The 16,228-nt window shown below is 32.9% G+C and overlaps 1 non-coding gene across 1 annotated transcript; it reads left to right on the top strand.

The window, feature by feature from the left end:
- Window positions 1–7,474: 7,474 nt before the first annotated feature.
- Trnag-gcc (transfer RNA glycine (anticodon GCC)) lies at window positions 7,475–7,545 on the top strand. The gene has a single exon. It is a non-coding gene; the product is annotated as a tRNA-Gly (tRNA).
- The last annotated feature ends 8,683 nt before the right edge of the window (window positions 7,546–16,228 follow it).

The raw sequence follows: 16,228 nt of genomic DNA, 5'->3' as shown, positions 1-16,228 counted from the left end.
TTTTTGGGTGCTTGACTATAATTCCCTTCTTCCACTCATCGGGGAACTTTCGGTGATTTGAATTTGACCAAATTAAACTTGTGTGACTTTTCCACAAGAGTAAATTGTTTAAAATCTGTAATACAGGGTTATACATTTTACGGTTTCAAAAGTAAATGTAAATAAAACACACAAACATTTTTTTGTTTATGATATTCCTTTTTTATTATAAAGTTTGAAAGTTGACATTATGCTTGAAACACCACATGATTTAAAAGACAACCACGCAAATTGTTGCAAGGTCTTTTTGACACATTTTGGGCGGGATCTTACCCTTAACTTGATAAATGTTAGTTTTTAAGTGCTCAAGAGTTAAAGATTATCCGAAATAAACATGGTCTTTGCGTAGCCCCACAAAAAAATGTCCATCGGTGTCAAATCGAATGATCTTAGTGATCAGTTGATGTTTCCACAACGAGAAATTACGCGGCTAGAAAATATGTATTGCAACAAAGCACCGTTTTGATAAAACCACATATTATCGCCTAGTCATATTCTTCAATAAAAGGCAAACAAGTCGGTTATCATATGACCATAACATTCCAAATTGACGTTGACAGTTGTTACGGATCAAAGAGCGCGCTAAAAAGTGACTTTTTATGGATGTAATGGCCTCTCTTCAATTACTTGAGGTTTCTGAGGACCCCAAATACGACAATTTTGTTAATTAATGTACCCACTAAGTGAGAAATGTGCAAATGTCCAATCGATTAGCTGGCTTCAGTTCAGTTGTTGTGTGAGCTGCACTTAATATAGATGTAGGTGGAGATCCAAATACAAAAAAACGCAATAATGTGCAGTAAGACTGTCCTTATTCCTGAGGGGGTCAAACTGCCTTCCATATCGAAGGAGGGAAGCTATGCTTGTCTGCAATCTGGAAGGAAGAAGCGCTTTCTTGCACGTCCACGTTGGTGGCGCCTGGCCACAACTTATAGAAATCAGTGCAGGTCGATGATGATTGATATTGTTGCATTCATAGTTGTCGAAAAAGGCACAGCTTAGAACTGCACTGAGTAAATTCTTAACTTGTAAGAAGCTACTGTTGACTTCGTTGCAAAGATTAAATCTTTCAAAAGGTGTTGTCCTGCCTCATAAGTTCGAGGCTGACTTCCTGATATAAATTATAAAATATCCATAGAAATCAGTTAATATACAAATCGAATGGCTATTGTCATCGGTATTTCATATAAGATAAAATAAGTCTGGAGTGGAAACAAAAATCATTTTTAGGAATGATGTAATTAAAGATAAAGCTCGGTGGATTGAGTCCCACATGAAACCGGGTGGCCACTTCTAAAGTTATCTTTCCTAGATGGCACCACATCAAAGATCTAAATTAACACACCAATGAAGATGTGGTACCACGGGATATGTTGCAGCCGCATGGCTAATTCCATGAACATATATGGGATGGCCTCCTTGTATGAGAGTACCGTGGAGGTTGTGGTTTGTCCTATATATAGGGTATTGGTTTTTCATTGTTTACCCAGAAAAATCAATCAATACTTAGATAGAAAAAGCCAAGACCAAAGGTTAACAAATTGATGCATTTGTTAAGTCTTGGTAGCTTAGAAAGAGGAACTCTCACTCGAAGTATTTTCCAAAGAAGAGAGGGTTAATCTTGAGCAAATCCTTTTGGTAATTTTCAAAAACTAAGGGTGTTGATGTTACGAGAAATTATCTTAAACTGTCCTTATTCCTGAGAACAACAAGGAATGCACACATTTGGGCCCTCGCCAACATTTTCACTTGCAATAGCGACATTTTCACTGGTAGGAGCAAAACGATAATGCACAGGGCACAGCAGTCTCTTCAAATTTCTATACAATTTTGACAATTCTTTGTGTAGTTCTACGATTATGTAAGCCATAATCTCCTCTTAAAGCACGATGTGTGGCTGTGACAAAATCACAATTTTTGGAGCAGGTTTTAAGAATATGTAAGCGTTGTGTGATAGTTAAACGATCCATTTTCGTAAATGTCAGACTTTCAGCTAAAAAAAAATCGGTTTAACAACTAAGTTTAACAGATGTCAAATTCCAGCCAAATACTTTTGAAATCGCAAAATGAATAATCCGTTAACAATACTTCCACCATTCTCTTAAAGCCCTTCAATGGAAATTTTATTTGTTGTCTCAATAAAGGTAATTACATTTTAAAAACTTCAATTGCATTTGTGTAGCAGCATATGTTTCGTTTAAGAAAGCCAATGGTTCGATATATGAAGGTTAGGTACGTTTTTAAGACGTTACTGCTTATAATGGCTTGCAATTTGCTTTAATTGCCCTTTGAATGTTCAGAATATGGATGGAAATGCCTAATAATTGTTGTGTGGTTCACTCAGGCGTATGCGTACTTTTTTTATGAAATCAAAGAATAAGTGTTTGTCAAAAAAAAACTAAAGTTTAACCAAATATAGCACACATTTGAACTAACGACTTCTTCACAAATTTTCTTTGAAAAAAAAAAAACAAAGTACTTTTCTAGGCTAAACAATGTCAATATCACTTGAAAAAAACACACACTTCATAATGATTTGTATAACAAATAATATGTTCCTACAACATTTTATCTAATTTTCAAATCACATTTCCATTACCTCAACAAATATTACAAATTATGGTCTCATTTCAAAGATGATATATTCATCTTCGAAGTCAATTGCTATATTTGTTTGGTGCCTTGCGCTTTTGCAATATCTGTATTGTATGTATACATCACTTAAGCAATTGTGAAATTCAGCACATTGACTAAATTATGACAACCATCTGGCACCAAAAAGTGTCCAAGGCGCGAAGTGGCAGGCTATGGTTCGGTCCAGCGTGGCGCGGTGGCTGCGGCGGCGCGGCGGTGTGGCACGCTCATTCGGTCAAAAGATCTTCTTATTGTTCATGACACCTAACACTTTTCTATTCAGTACGGTGCCTGTCTGCCTACTGGTTTTATTTTATCAAATCTCCATTGGGTTAAGTATTATGCAGTTGGCGATGATATGGAGGACAAGAGGTAACATTGTGGCGGCACTATTGCCACTCAATGGACCATCAACATCATAGTCGACGGCAGTAACGACAGCCGCAATAGCAACAAAAGCAGCATAAGATGGCCTTGACGATATGCTAAGTTTGAAGCTTTTACGTATATTTCGTCTATTCTTTGTCATGGTAATTAAAATATCGTGCTTATTGTTTAGGGTGCCTCTGTTCACTTAAGTTCGCGTGCCCAATTTATTATATAGCTACATATGAAAACGTCTTGAGACAAAGTGCCAAACACGAAGTGTATTGCGCATTTGATACAGTAGCGCAATGCATATGAGACATTTACATTTATGTATATCAAAGTTTTGTCGGTTTTCTTTAAACTAAACTATACTGAACTCAAACTCAACTCGCTGTCCTCACTCATCATATCATCATCATAATAAATGATTTCATATGGAGGTCGTGTGTCTCTATATCTATACATACATATATGACTATGTTTTCATTAAAAAACGAATAAGATGATGAAGTGTGGGCATAAATTGAATTTTAAGCTGATTTTAATTCATGCATTGCACATAATAAAAATTTGTAAAAGCAAATAAATTATAATGTTTGTATTTTTGTTTATAATAATTTGTTTTGATTTTCCAAACCAGTAACTCAAATTTTGTTTATTCGATTTGAACAAAGTTTGTTTGGAACAAAAAGAATGCTAAAAGCAAGAAAATCAGATATTCAGTCATATTTAATGGGTTTGAAAGATTGTGCCGTAATATTTACACTCCATAAAGTCAACGATATCTTTTCAATCAAACAAGAGGTTATTTTAGTAAATATTAAGACAGCTTATTTGTGAGATTATGATGTTAAACAACTTCCTTAACAACAGAGACAAAATTTTAGTTTTTTTCTTTTGGAAATGTGAGTTTCATCGGAGATAAGACGAGTTTTATTAATAAAACAGTTTAGAATATTTGACAAAAAATATTAACAAGTTATTAATGATATTACGCATCTATTAAGCACACATCAAATAATTTTGCCCCATATTTACAAATTTCTTATGCCAATAAACCTTAGGTTAATAAAAATATGTTCCAGTTCTTAGAGAACTGGAAATACCAGACACGCAGCTGGGATTTCTTCATATGCCTTAAAACTGGTCAGTTTACTACAATGGCGTAGTACGTAAAATTCATTCAAGATATGATTTAAAATTTTAATTTCTTAAACAAGAAAATGTATATCCCGAATATAATTAAGAGAAACAACTGAGATAATAACAATAAGAGAATATTAGTGTAAGAGACACAGATTCGAGAAATTAAAAATGTAATCGATTTGTAAAGATCGGTTTCAAGATTTTTTTAGAGTTCAAATGAACAGCAAACAATCAATTGTTTAAACAAATTTGCATAAGAAGATTTTATCTATAATTTTGAATTTAATTTGTTTAACATAAAGAACCAATTCTTAATTTTCTTACACATATAAATTTTCTTAAGGACGATACATTTTTTATCAATTTCGGTAGTACTTTAAACGTCCTTCTTACATATCAAAGACGTTTCAATTAAAAGATTTCATTTTGAATAGGCCGCTATTTAAGGGGCTGTCACTTTTAAAGGTGTATTTTTTTAACATTTTAAATTTTTATAGTTTACCCTAGGTTACAAGGATTTAAAAGTTCAGATATCCAAGTGATCTTTCTATTGAACACTCAAACCTCATCATCACCGCCAACTGCTCTAAGTAACCTTATCAATCCTTCTTTCAGTTTGTTAATCACAAAAAAAAAGTTAGATGGGTATCCAGCCATCTTGTAATTCAATAATGAAACTTAATAATGCGAATTAATTTGCAGTATATTTTGTATATAAATTCCAACATGATTCTTATACACCAGATTGGTCCTTTTTTCAGTGTTATTTTTTACGTTGAGTACTTTCTAAATCGGTTTCATTTCTCCCATCAGCCGCTGAAAACAAATTTCCTCAACTAAATGTTGAGTTCACTCCGGGTCCTGATGGTCCTTTTTGAAAGCATTCTATATATGAACTCCTTAGCTTCGGTTGCAGATTTCTATTACTTACTATACCCCAGAACAGCATATCTAGCAACATAAACCTTGTAGAGTGTGTTTTGTTCACTCTATGAGCCTTTTAAAGTGTTTGACAAAATGTCTTATGATCTTATGTTCTTCAAACTCTGCTCCTTAGGTTTTGAACCTATTTTCTTCAAATGGATTACTTTCTTGCCTTTCAGGTAGAGAATATTATGTCCGATTTTCTTTTGCTTTTTCCAATCCTATCGTGGGCACTTCTGGTGTTCCGCAAGGTAGTCATTTAGTCCCTCTTCTCCTTATCGTTATAATTAATGACATAGATATTGTCATTTAAAATTTTCAAATATCTTTTTACACTGATGATACGAAATTTTTCAATATCATTGCATCTCATGAAGACCTTCTTTTACTCCAAACTGAAAAAAATTGGTTTAAGCTCAACATTTTCAAAAACTGATCTTTTCGCGTAAACGCATTAAACTATCTTCCTAATCATCACATACATATAATAGAAAACATAAAAGATCTCGGCCTTTTATGTGACCGTGAACTTATATTTCTTCTTCACATTGACGGATTAATTCATAAAGCCAACTCTGCATAACGCTACATAAGGTTTTGTTAAAATATGGTCAAAAGAATTTTCTAACCCTTAACTAACCCGATCGCCTTACATGACGTTTTTAAGACCTCTACTTGAATATGCGTCGCAGGTTCGGTCTTCATATCAAAATATACTCATGTCAAGAAAAGAAAGCATCCAACGAAGGTTTTTTCGATTTGCTCTTCAATACCTTCATTGGGAAAATATTTTGATCTTAGCTCTTTTTCGTGTTCGCCTCCGTCTGATAAAACTCAACTCATTACAGGAACGTAGAGAAATTGCTGCTTAGTTTACTGCTCCTCTATTTATAATTCGTTTTCTTTGAACATTAACACCAGCAACTACTTCTGTGCCAAACATCGGAGAAGGGATTAAGCCAAGTCACTGCCCAGAAAAGCTTAATCTAAGCACCTCATTCCGCCTCCCTAATCATTGTATCGTCTTCCAAGCGGAAATTTTAGCGATCAAAGAAGTTCTCTCCTGGCTAAGAGAAAACGTGCTATCAACTTCTTATAACCGCATCTTCTCTGACCAAAACTTGGCCCTTCGATTGTCGATCGTCTTTTTTGGAGATGGCGCAGCAATTTAACATTCACCTTTGTTGGGTGCCGGGCCACAGAGACATCACAGGAAATTGTAGAACCTATAGAACTCGCTAAAAATGGAACCGTCATATCTAATGGAGAAGATAGGTGTACCGATAGCTACATGTAAACTTCTGCTAAAAGAAACAGCTTTTGCTATAACAAACTCTAGGTGGTACAATTTACCAACATGCGCAGCCACAAAACTCATATGGCCTTCACTGGACCTAAAGCGCTCTAAAGACTTGTTATCTCCAAGCATACTTTATATTAGCTCCTATAATAGGTGTCCTTACGGTACACTGTCTTATAGGCAGACAAGCAATACGACTTGGTGTAGCCTTAAATGACTTCTGTCATTTAGCTGTGAACTAACTAAAAAGGATATCAAATATCTTCTTCGCTTTATAAAAAGCTCATATTGGTTCGACTATAGTAAGAAGTAATATTCTCTAGATTCATGCGGTACCACAATGGGCCTTTTTTTTGGCCTAAGTGGGTGGATACGAAATCTGCAGCCACTTTAATCTAACCTAACACCTGCAACCTCTTCTATTTACTAACTTACGACTCCTCCTATGGCCATAACGAACTTCTGACCCGTTTGCTTTGGTTGGCCAATTCGAATATAAATTCATTTGATTTCAACATCACTTATATTTATAAGTTTACATTTAAGGTATTTTTTATGTATACCTACTTACATCTTGAATAAAGAGAAATGAATGGATTTTAATCCCTCAATAAAATTAAATTCAATTGTCTTTCCAAAGCTATACATTTGATTCAAGACCTTTAAGATGGTTCGTGAAATTAACGTAGTTATTATGCTGCAACCGTTAGATATGGTTGACATTTTTCTGATATGAATTTCCATGATTAATGGCAAAAGTTCCTCTTTACAATGAATGAAATAAACATCAATTGATTTAGTTTAAAAATACTCTATTTATATATTTTTAAATTTAAATTAAACCCCTTATTCTCTTAACAATATTCAGTTATCTGTTATAAGTTATAATATATTTAGCACTACTAAGTTAAAAATAAAATCCATTCTTCTCGGGCCAAAAAGCTAAATGATTATAAAAGAACCTTCATTGCCTTTGATTTTAGTAGATTTACTGTATTTTATTTGCATTTTAGATTCGATGGTAAATAAATTATTGGTTGCCTTTCCTATTAAATTTTATAAGCATCGGTGGTTCAGTGGTAGAATGCTCGCCTGCCACGCGGGCGGCCCGGGTTCGATTCCCGGCCGATGCAAAATACTTTTTTATTCTAATAATCTTAAAATAACAACTATTAAATACAAACAATTTTTTGAATTGCTACTTATTTAAAATTACTATAAAATTGACCTATATTTTAAAAAAGCTTTTATGGAATTAGTTAATTGATGAATAGAGAAGCAGATTTTTGGTATAAAGAAGAAGGAAGTAGTGTTCTTGGAATTTGTTCAAGAAAATTAAATATCGTTTCAAATTTAGGGTTTTATTTAATTCATATAAGTTTTTTAAAATCAACCAACTTTTAAAAATTGTGATGGAAAGAGAATTATGCCAATCTATACAAATCAATATAACAGTCTAGAAAGTTATAATGAACATATTACAAGAGTTATCAAGGCCTCAGCACCATTCTTTATCTTTATATTACGAGTAAGAAGGCTTTCAAAAGACTTTGTTCCAAAAAAAGTTAACTTCACGTCAACAATGTTGCAAAAGAGCTGGCAAATTATAAGAATTAGAAGGCTTTCTGGAACAATGTTCGTGAGCTGGGTGGTAGTGATAAAAGCATGGTGAATACGCTCGAAGTTGAGACACTAACAGCTCATTTTCAAAATCTGTTGTCGGCTGACGAGAATCACCATGCTTTTTATTATGCACAACCCAATGTCGCTATCTGCGAACTGGATAATCATATTACTCGACCTGAGCTTCAAATTACTCTGAGTAAATGGAAAAATAATAAGGTTCCTGGCATAGATGGCATTCCGATTGAATTTTATAAGAATAGTACGGACCCGTTTAAAAATCATCTTCTGGCATTTTTCAACAAACTTTATGAAAATTCTTTTGTTTCAAACAATTTCAACAAAGCGCTTATATTCGCAATCTTCAAAAAAGGAGTTGCCAATCAGCCTAAGAACTATAGAGGAATCTCGATTCTCAACTCGCTAAGAAAGATTCTAACTTCAATTCTTTATTTTTTTTTTTAATAATAAGCGCTTACTCAACGGGATATTACTACCCTTATTATGCAGAGGCACAGTGTGAGCACTAGGAAGAGAAGAGAGGGTTTAAAAGGAGATGTCGGTGAACATTGGTTTTGAAGTCTTGAATATTGCAATGACTAGGAAAGACAGTGTGGTAAGGCATTCCACATTCGCGTAGTACGGCCAAAGAACGAATCTCTGTATTTGACAGTACGGCCGAAGTTGGACTCGAGGGCATACTGATGAGCATTCCTAGAAGCACGAGTATTACGGTTTAAATTTGTAAGAGAAGGAATGCAACTGGCTATTTCACTAGAGCATAAGCCGTTAAAATAACGGTAAAAAAGGGTCATACAGGAGACCTTACTACGATGTTCAAGAGAAGTAAATGAACTTATGATGATATTATCATCCGTCAACTTAAATGATCTACGTTCAATACTATCCAAGACGCTTAAGTAAGTTGCAGGAGCACCAGCCCAGATATGGGAGTTATACTCAAGCTTTGGAAGTATGTAGTCTTGTAGATAACAGTCAGATCAGAAGGGTGAAATATTTTACGAATATGAAAAGCTAAGAGTACCATCGTCAGCGAAACAATGTATTGAATTATATGTTGCAGACAGGAGACCATTAATAAAAATGAGAAACAGTGTTGGAGATAGAACAGAGCCCTATGGCACACCTGCATTTATTTTATGGTTTTAAAACTTGAATCCATCCAATACTACTTGTATTGAACGATCCGAAAGGTCTAATAAAGGAGGGATTCATGAAAACCAAAAGCACGCATTTTCGATAAGAGAGATGCCAAACCCTATCAATTGCTTTTGAAATATCAAGTGCAATAATCTTACTTTCTCCAAAGCGATGTAAAGATTTACTCAACTGTTCTGTGAGATGAACCATAAGATCACTAGTAGACCTATTGCTTGGAAAGACAGATGAAAAAGCTTACGCAAAGAGCTATCAAAAGTAGTGTCATTGTCAACGAGCGTAGGAACAGATGGAGAGGAAGACTTTCTCATGTTTTTTACAAATGAAAGGTTGACGGAATAGATTGATAACAACAACCGACTCACCATGTTCCAGGCAGGATTTCGGTCGGCTTTCTCAACGCAAGACCATATATTCGGTCTGACAAGTATTGCCTTGAGATCGATTGAGCAGAAAAAGAAATTATATGCCTGTATTGCGGATTTTAAAGCAGCTTTTGACAAGGTAAATAGAAATGTATTGATGTACAAATTGTCATCCTTAGGTAATTTCACGTACATTTTTAATGATTTATTTCAAGTTTCATGCCTCATCTACAGCATTAGTGTAAGACTAAATTAACTGAATGGTTTGAAACAACTCCTCCAAGGGTGCATATTAAGGCCGATATTTTTCGCCTTGTTTATTGATGACGTTTGTGATGTACTTCCGGGTGTAATACTCTTTGCCGGCATAAAAACCAAAGTTTTGCTCTACGCCAACGACTTTTAGCTGCTAATCAACAAACTAAATATATTTTGTGAATTGTGGATTCTCTGCGTCAATACTAACAAGACAAAAATAATTATTTTTGAACTGCATCAGAGAAGAAGACTCGCAGAAGTAAACTGGTCCCAAAACAACGCACCTTTTGAAGTTGTTCATTATTTGAAGCCGTACAAAGGTATTTCTTCAAACACTTGTTCAGATTGCCTTCGTCAACACCAAATTATTCTATATATGTAGAGTCTTTCATAATACCTCTTTACAATAGAAACCTTAAGACGAACTCTGACTCCATATCGAAAGTTATGAGGAGGGATGAAAATAGCCTTCACAAATCCATTATGACAAGGCTTATGCAAACAAATGCTTCACCGTTTAAGGAATGGAACCACATAAGTTCTTCAAATGGCAGTAATCTTTTCTTTTGGAGTCCAATTTGAATCAATGGCACACCATATTTAATGATCTGATCACCAGAACTGATGGACACATCTTCAGTGAATATCTTTCAAGAGTCTTAACAACATTATCAAGAAATGTGTATAGAAACCTCAACCACGAAATAACATTACAGGCTAATTATTTCAGTAACAAGTTTTCTTCTGAGGCTATTAGTTACATATTTAGAGCCCGAGTCAAAATACTGAAAATTAGTTCTATGCCGCATCGAACTGTTCTTCCACAAATCTGTAGCCTTTGTAACACCGGAGAACCAGAAGACATCCCATACTTCTTTGCATCATGTCCTTTGCTCCAAGAGATTCGAGGGCTGTTTTTTTTGACCTGAGTTTTCTTCCCCCAACTCGGCTCTATGAAATCCTTAATGAAGACTATAGAAAGTCAAATGTCTATAGATACTGCAAACATGCTCTAAATTACCGCAAGAGTTTTCCATAACTCTACAACCAGTTATTGCAATTTAAGGTTCAAACAACGTTTCCTAATAACTATTTTGTGTTTCAAATCATGAAAAAATCGATATATTTTTAACTTCCCATAGGAAGTAATTGTAATTGGTCCGATTTGTCAAATTGAAAATTTTCACATTTCTCGACAGCTCTCAAGAAAATTGCGTGTACGTTTTTTTTTACCATAGTAGTTTAAAAAAAAGGTGAACATTTTAGTGAACCCTAAATATCTTACGAACCAAAAACGCTAGAGACTTGGATTAAATTTTATATAATATATTGTAACGTGATACCAAAAAAGTGTACTCTTTGAAAAACCCAATTAACGTTTTTTTTTTGTAAATTAAAAAAACTGTGAAAAAAATTTGCACCTCGAAAATTTTACGAATACAAAATGATTTTATCTCAAAATCAATAAAAACCTAAAAAAACATTACTCAAAGTTGATAAAAATTGAATTTCAACTCAAATACCTTTTCAAAACTTTATGATATTGGCTTTAAACTACTTTTATCTTTTGAAAAATATTGTTGTCTACACTCAATAAAATTTTGAGGAAAATCAATTTTTTACAAAAAATAAACCTAACAAAAAAAGCAATACTCAAACTTTGTAAACATTTATTTCCGACTCAAAAAGCTTTTAAAAATATTGTCTTCAAACTCTTTTTATTTCACAGAAAATATTAACAAACTATTATTTCTTTTTTTTATATAATTTGTTGAACTCATATATGTTGATTATTTGAATTTTTAACGTCTTTACATTTAAATTGTGTTTTTGTTACGAAATGTCAATCAGGCAGACGGCAGAATTTGCCTTGTTCATATTCTTAAAGATAAACATTTGCTAATAATTTATATGTATCTTAAAATAAAGAAACTATCTATCTATCTAACAATTAGTTTTTTACACTTAAACTTCACAAGTCCGAACTAATAACTCTTTTATTTTTTAAATGCTGCTTTAATCTCTTTAAGCCATTTTAGGTTCAAGTTCGTTTGTTGTGAGATTAATTTGTTTTAATAAGATTTGCAAATTTATTTATACCATCCCCAACACAACCAGACAAAAAAACACACCACACAATAAAAATAATTTAATAATTGAGAATATATTGTTCTTTATTGTAGGTAACATAAATAAAATATTATAAAAATGCACCTGCCAATAATTCCATTTCCACCCTTGCAGATGTTTCCCTTTAATTAACATTGTTTTGTTCTTATTGTTTGTTCGTTGGATTTGTTTTGTATAATTATCAATAACCAAATAATGTGTTTGATAAAAAAACAAATTATAAATTATCCAAATATTATTAAACAAGCATGTTTAAATAAATTAATATAAAACAATGAAAATTATTCGATCTTTTTTCATTGGAATACCATTTAAACGAGATTGAACGACAACGCCAATAATAATAAGAGTCAAAGTTCTTAAATACACGGGTTCATTGCTTATGACATTCCGCGATAAAGATATTAACCCCAACTTCCGTACAATCACCTCCTATTTACAAAAACAAAAATTCAAAATATGACAAAAAGTATATTTTTGAAAGAAACGTGTTGTACGTTATGTACCTGAACCTTTCCAAGACACTACCTTTACAATTTAAAGCGCGACTATTGACCTGTTGATCTTGTGATGTATCATATAATGAAGAGCGTCCACAATTCCCTGAGACGTTTCACGCGTTTTTCTTTGAATATTAGGTAATTAACATATTCTGTTTTTGAATTTACTGATAGATGTTTCGAAAATAACCTGCATTAAAAAGGGTATTGATTTGAACAACAACCATCTGTACATTTAGTTGTTTTCAGCCTAGAGATCAATTTTTTGACGTTGGGTCTTGGAAAAATATTACCTACTAAAGGTTTGACGCTACCTGTTGAACCAAGAACCACGGAGTTACGTGATGAGCGTAGCTTCATTATTATGTTCCTATCTGCTAATTGTCATAGAGACAAACATTAATGAATTTATTATGGATGGCACTCGTTCCCAAATATACTGATCAGGTTTTAATAGCATTTTACTTAGCCTGAGGCCAGATTTCCAGACATGAATTTGACTATTGACTGTGAGTAGGTAAGGTATGTATGTGTATCATTTAAGGGTGCATTTGAACTTTGCTTAACCTTCAGGACCACCACCATCGTCGTCGAAACAATTTACTGTTTAAATCATAACCATGATGATTTGAACAGGTTAACGAAACCATTAACACCCTTAAACAACAATCTTGAGAGAGTTCAATATAATTTCAGTAGCAACAAGTTTGTTGATCTGTGAAGGTGTAAATTTGTCACAGAGACTGTATTTTTTTGTTTATTGTTGTTGGTGTTTTGTTTAATTTATTTCTCTTCATCGTTTGGTTAAATTAATTAAATCAAAATATATAACACGCGAATATATACAAATCTCACGCGATAATTATTATTACTTAATTGGTAATAAAACCGTTTTTTCTCAACAAAAAAAAACACTTGTTTTGTTTTTGTGGTTTTAAATATATTCGTTACAACAAGTTACAATTTATTTGAAAATACCTTAAAACAAAAATGAAAATGATTACAAAAAGTAGTTAAATGCTGTCATTGTATGATTGATGTTAACCGAATGATTATTTTTAATAAGTGGCACGAGTCATACAAAGTTTTTATTCAGCGGTATTTATGACTATTTAATTGATAAGCTTTTGAGCTCAGTGCGTTTTTTGTATAGAATTATGGGGGTTGGAGTGAAATAAAATAAAGTTAATTGCAAAGTTCAAGGTAAATAATAAATATATAACAATGCAAAACAGTTTCATTGTTTCCCTATAATAACTTAATTGTTGTAAGCACACTACACTGTAACTTATTATAAATAAAGAAAAATGTAAATTGGTTCAAAGTTTAACATCTTATATGTGTTATATGCTACAGTTTTTACGTTTAATTATTATTAAGAGTTGTCAGGTTCAAAATAAGTCCATTATCCTTTTTTTTAATGACTGTCTACAACATAGCATCGTTTTTAACAAAAATGTATAAATGAAATAAAACAAGGTGTTTGTTAGTTTTCAATTTTTAATCGCGATTTGTTGACTACATACTTTTTTACATTTTTACTTGCGATTTATAGAAACTACATATACGCCAAGTCTACGTTAAAGAAATTCGAACTCTAGAGTTTTATCAAACATGACATTACAATGGTAGAGAAGTCGAAAAGAGGGGTCCCTCGATTCCGTCCGTATGTCTGTCCTGGCTCCTACAGCCAAAAACATTGATTGTCTTCAAATTTGGAAATTAAGGTTTTGAGTCAATTCATGTTAGGTGTTTATTCATATTTTTAAGACTTATAATATCGGTAGTCCCTATACCAATTTTTAAGTCAAAAATTGAAAATTTAAATATTCTCTAAAATTTGTGTTCTTAATTTGGCTTCTTTCAATACAAAAAAAATATGTTCGTATTGCTTCAGAAGATACCCATAATCAACTTATTTCAATAATTTAATTTACGCCCAAGCCTTTATACTGCTTGAATATTATTTTATGATCAAAATTGTTATTGTTTCTTTAATTTTTTTTTTAATATTTTATTTTTCGAAATTCGATATTTTTAAAAATTGTCATCACTTTTGCTCGAAAATAAAATGTTAAACTTATATTAAAACGCTATTTATAACAGCATAACAAAAATAGTTAAATTAAAAAAAATGTATTTTATTTTAAAAGGCAATGACAAATAAATAAACAATTTAACAGAAAAATGTTATTGAATTTTTTAAACTGGAAACAGACTTCTTTGTGGTTTCTAGTATACTGATCTAAGTTTGGTTGGAGGAAGGTCTCAATCATGTGACAGTAGCGATCCGCATTAACTCTAAAGGTCCAACTATAATAGGCATAAGCAAACATAAGCTTATGTCAAAAACCCAACGAAAATTCACTTAAGTTTGTGAAATTACTGCATTGCCATAATGCAATTTTGCTCACGTATCTACATGTCAGATTTTACTTATGCGGCGAGCGACTGGGATCGCTCTTGCTTAAGTTTGCTTAAGTTAACGAAACTGAGAAAAATTGAACGAAACGGAGCTAGACTCCATTATGTTCACTCGTATTGAGATTCTTTGTATTCGCACGTTTACTTATGCGCGAGTATACTAGCTTATGCCTATTATAGTTGGGCCTTAACTTTTTGCCCATTTCCTTCGAAAAAATACGCACCTAACACACTAAAAATACACCAAACTGTCACATAAGGGACACGCCATTATAATTACTAAAAACGGCACGTAGACTTCTATCTATCTATACCCGGAATACCATTTTATCTATAGCTTTAAATATAAACGTCTAAAAATACGGGACGTTTTTTTGCCGGACCCTGTTTATATAAAAATTAATTAAAAAAAAAAACGCTCTAAGGATTTAAGAACTCCATAAGACTTATTTCCAATCTCCATTTTGAAGAGAATGTGTTCTTTAAAATGATAAAACCTACAATTCAACAAGTTCAGCTACTCGTTGGCAATTGGCTTACCCTTTACGTGAAAATATACTTGAGGTTTTAAATCACAAGACCTCACGGGTCAATTTGTTAACACATCATCCAGAAAAAAACACACAATTTTCTATTGTTTCGAAAGTAATTCCATCTTGTTTACAAACCTAAAAAACACATCATACTCGCAAGAATGCCAAGTTCCAAAGATCGAAAGAAAAAACGACAAGATTGAGTTTTTATCAACATTACCGGCTACAGCAGCAATATTTATTAACTTGTCCCTAGCTCAAAGCTTCCACCAGAGAAAAAAAAACTTTAGGAGGGGGTGAAAGGGGGTCAAAAACACCTTCTGCAAATCACTTGAACCCTATAGGTTTTTTTACTTCTCATAGGAAGTTATTGTAAACGTTTATTTTTTGACGTTTCAAGGTCCCTAGAGTCAAAGTAAAAGATTTTAATGGGAGTCTGGGCCTGAGTGTGTATGCACGTTTGGGAAGTTTTCTTCCTCGTCCATAGCTCAAGAACCGGTGGAGATATTGACTTCACATAAATTTTGTTATACAGATAATAATGCAGAAAGATGCAGAAAGGACTCTCAAGAAAATTGCGTGTGTGGTTTTTTTTACCATAGCAGTTTAAAAAAAGGTGAACCCTAAACATTTCACGAACCAATGAAGCTAGAGACTTCAATTAAATTTTATATAATGTATTCTTAAGTGATACTTAATTCGTATATTTTTGGAAAAAAAAAATACAATTGACGTTTTTTTATAAATCGCAAAAAACTAAAAAAAAATTTGTCACCTCGAAAATTGTACGAATAAAAAATGATT

This window comes from Eupeodes corollae, chromosome 2 (genome assembly GCF_945859685.1).
Source record: "Eupeodes corollae chromosome 2, idEupCoro1.1, whole genome shotgun sequence".
NCBI classification, from domain to species: domain Eukaryota; kingdom Metazoa; phylum Arthropoda; class Insecta; order Diptera; family Syrphidae; genus Eupeodes; species Eupeodes corollae.
The sequence above is the reverse complement of the archived record's forward strand: the minus strand, read 5'-3'. Positions and strand labels throughout refer to the sequence as shown.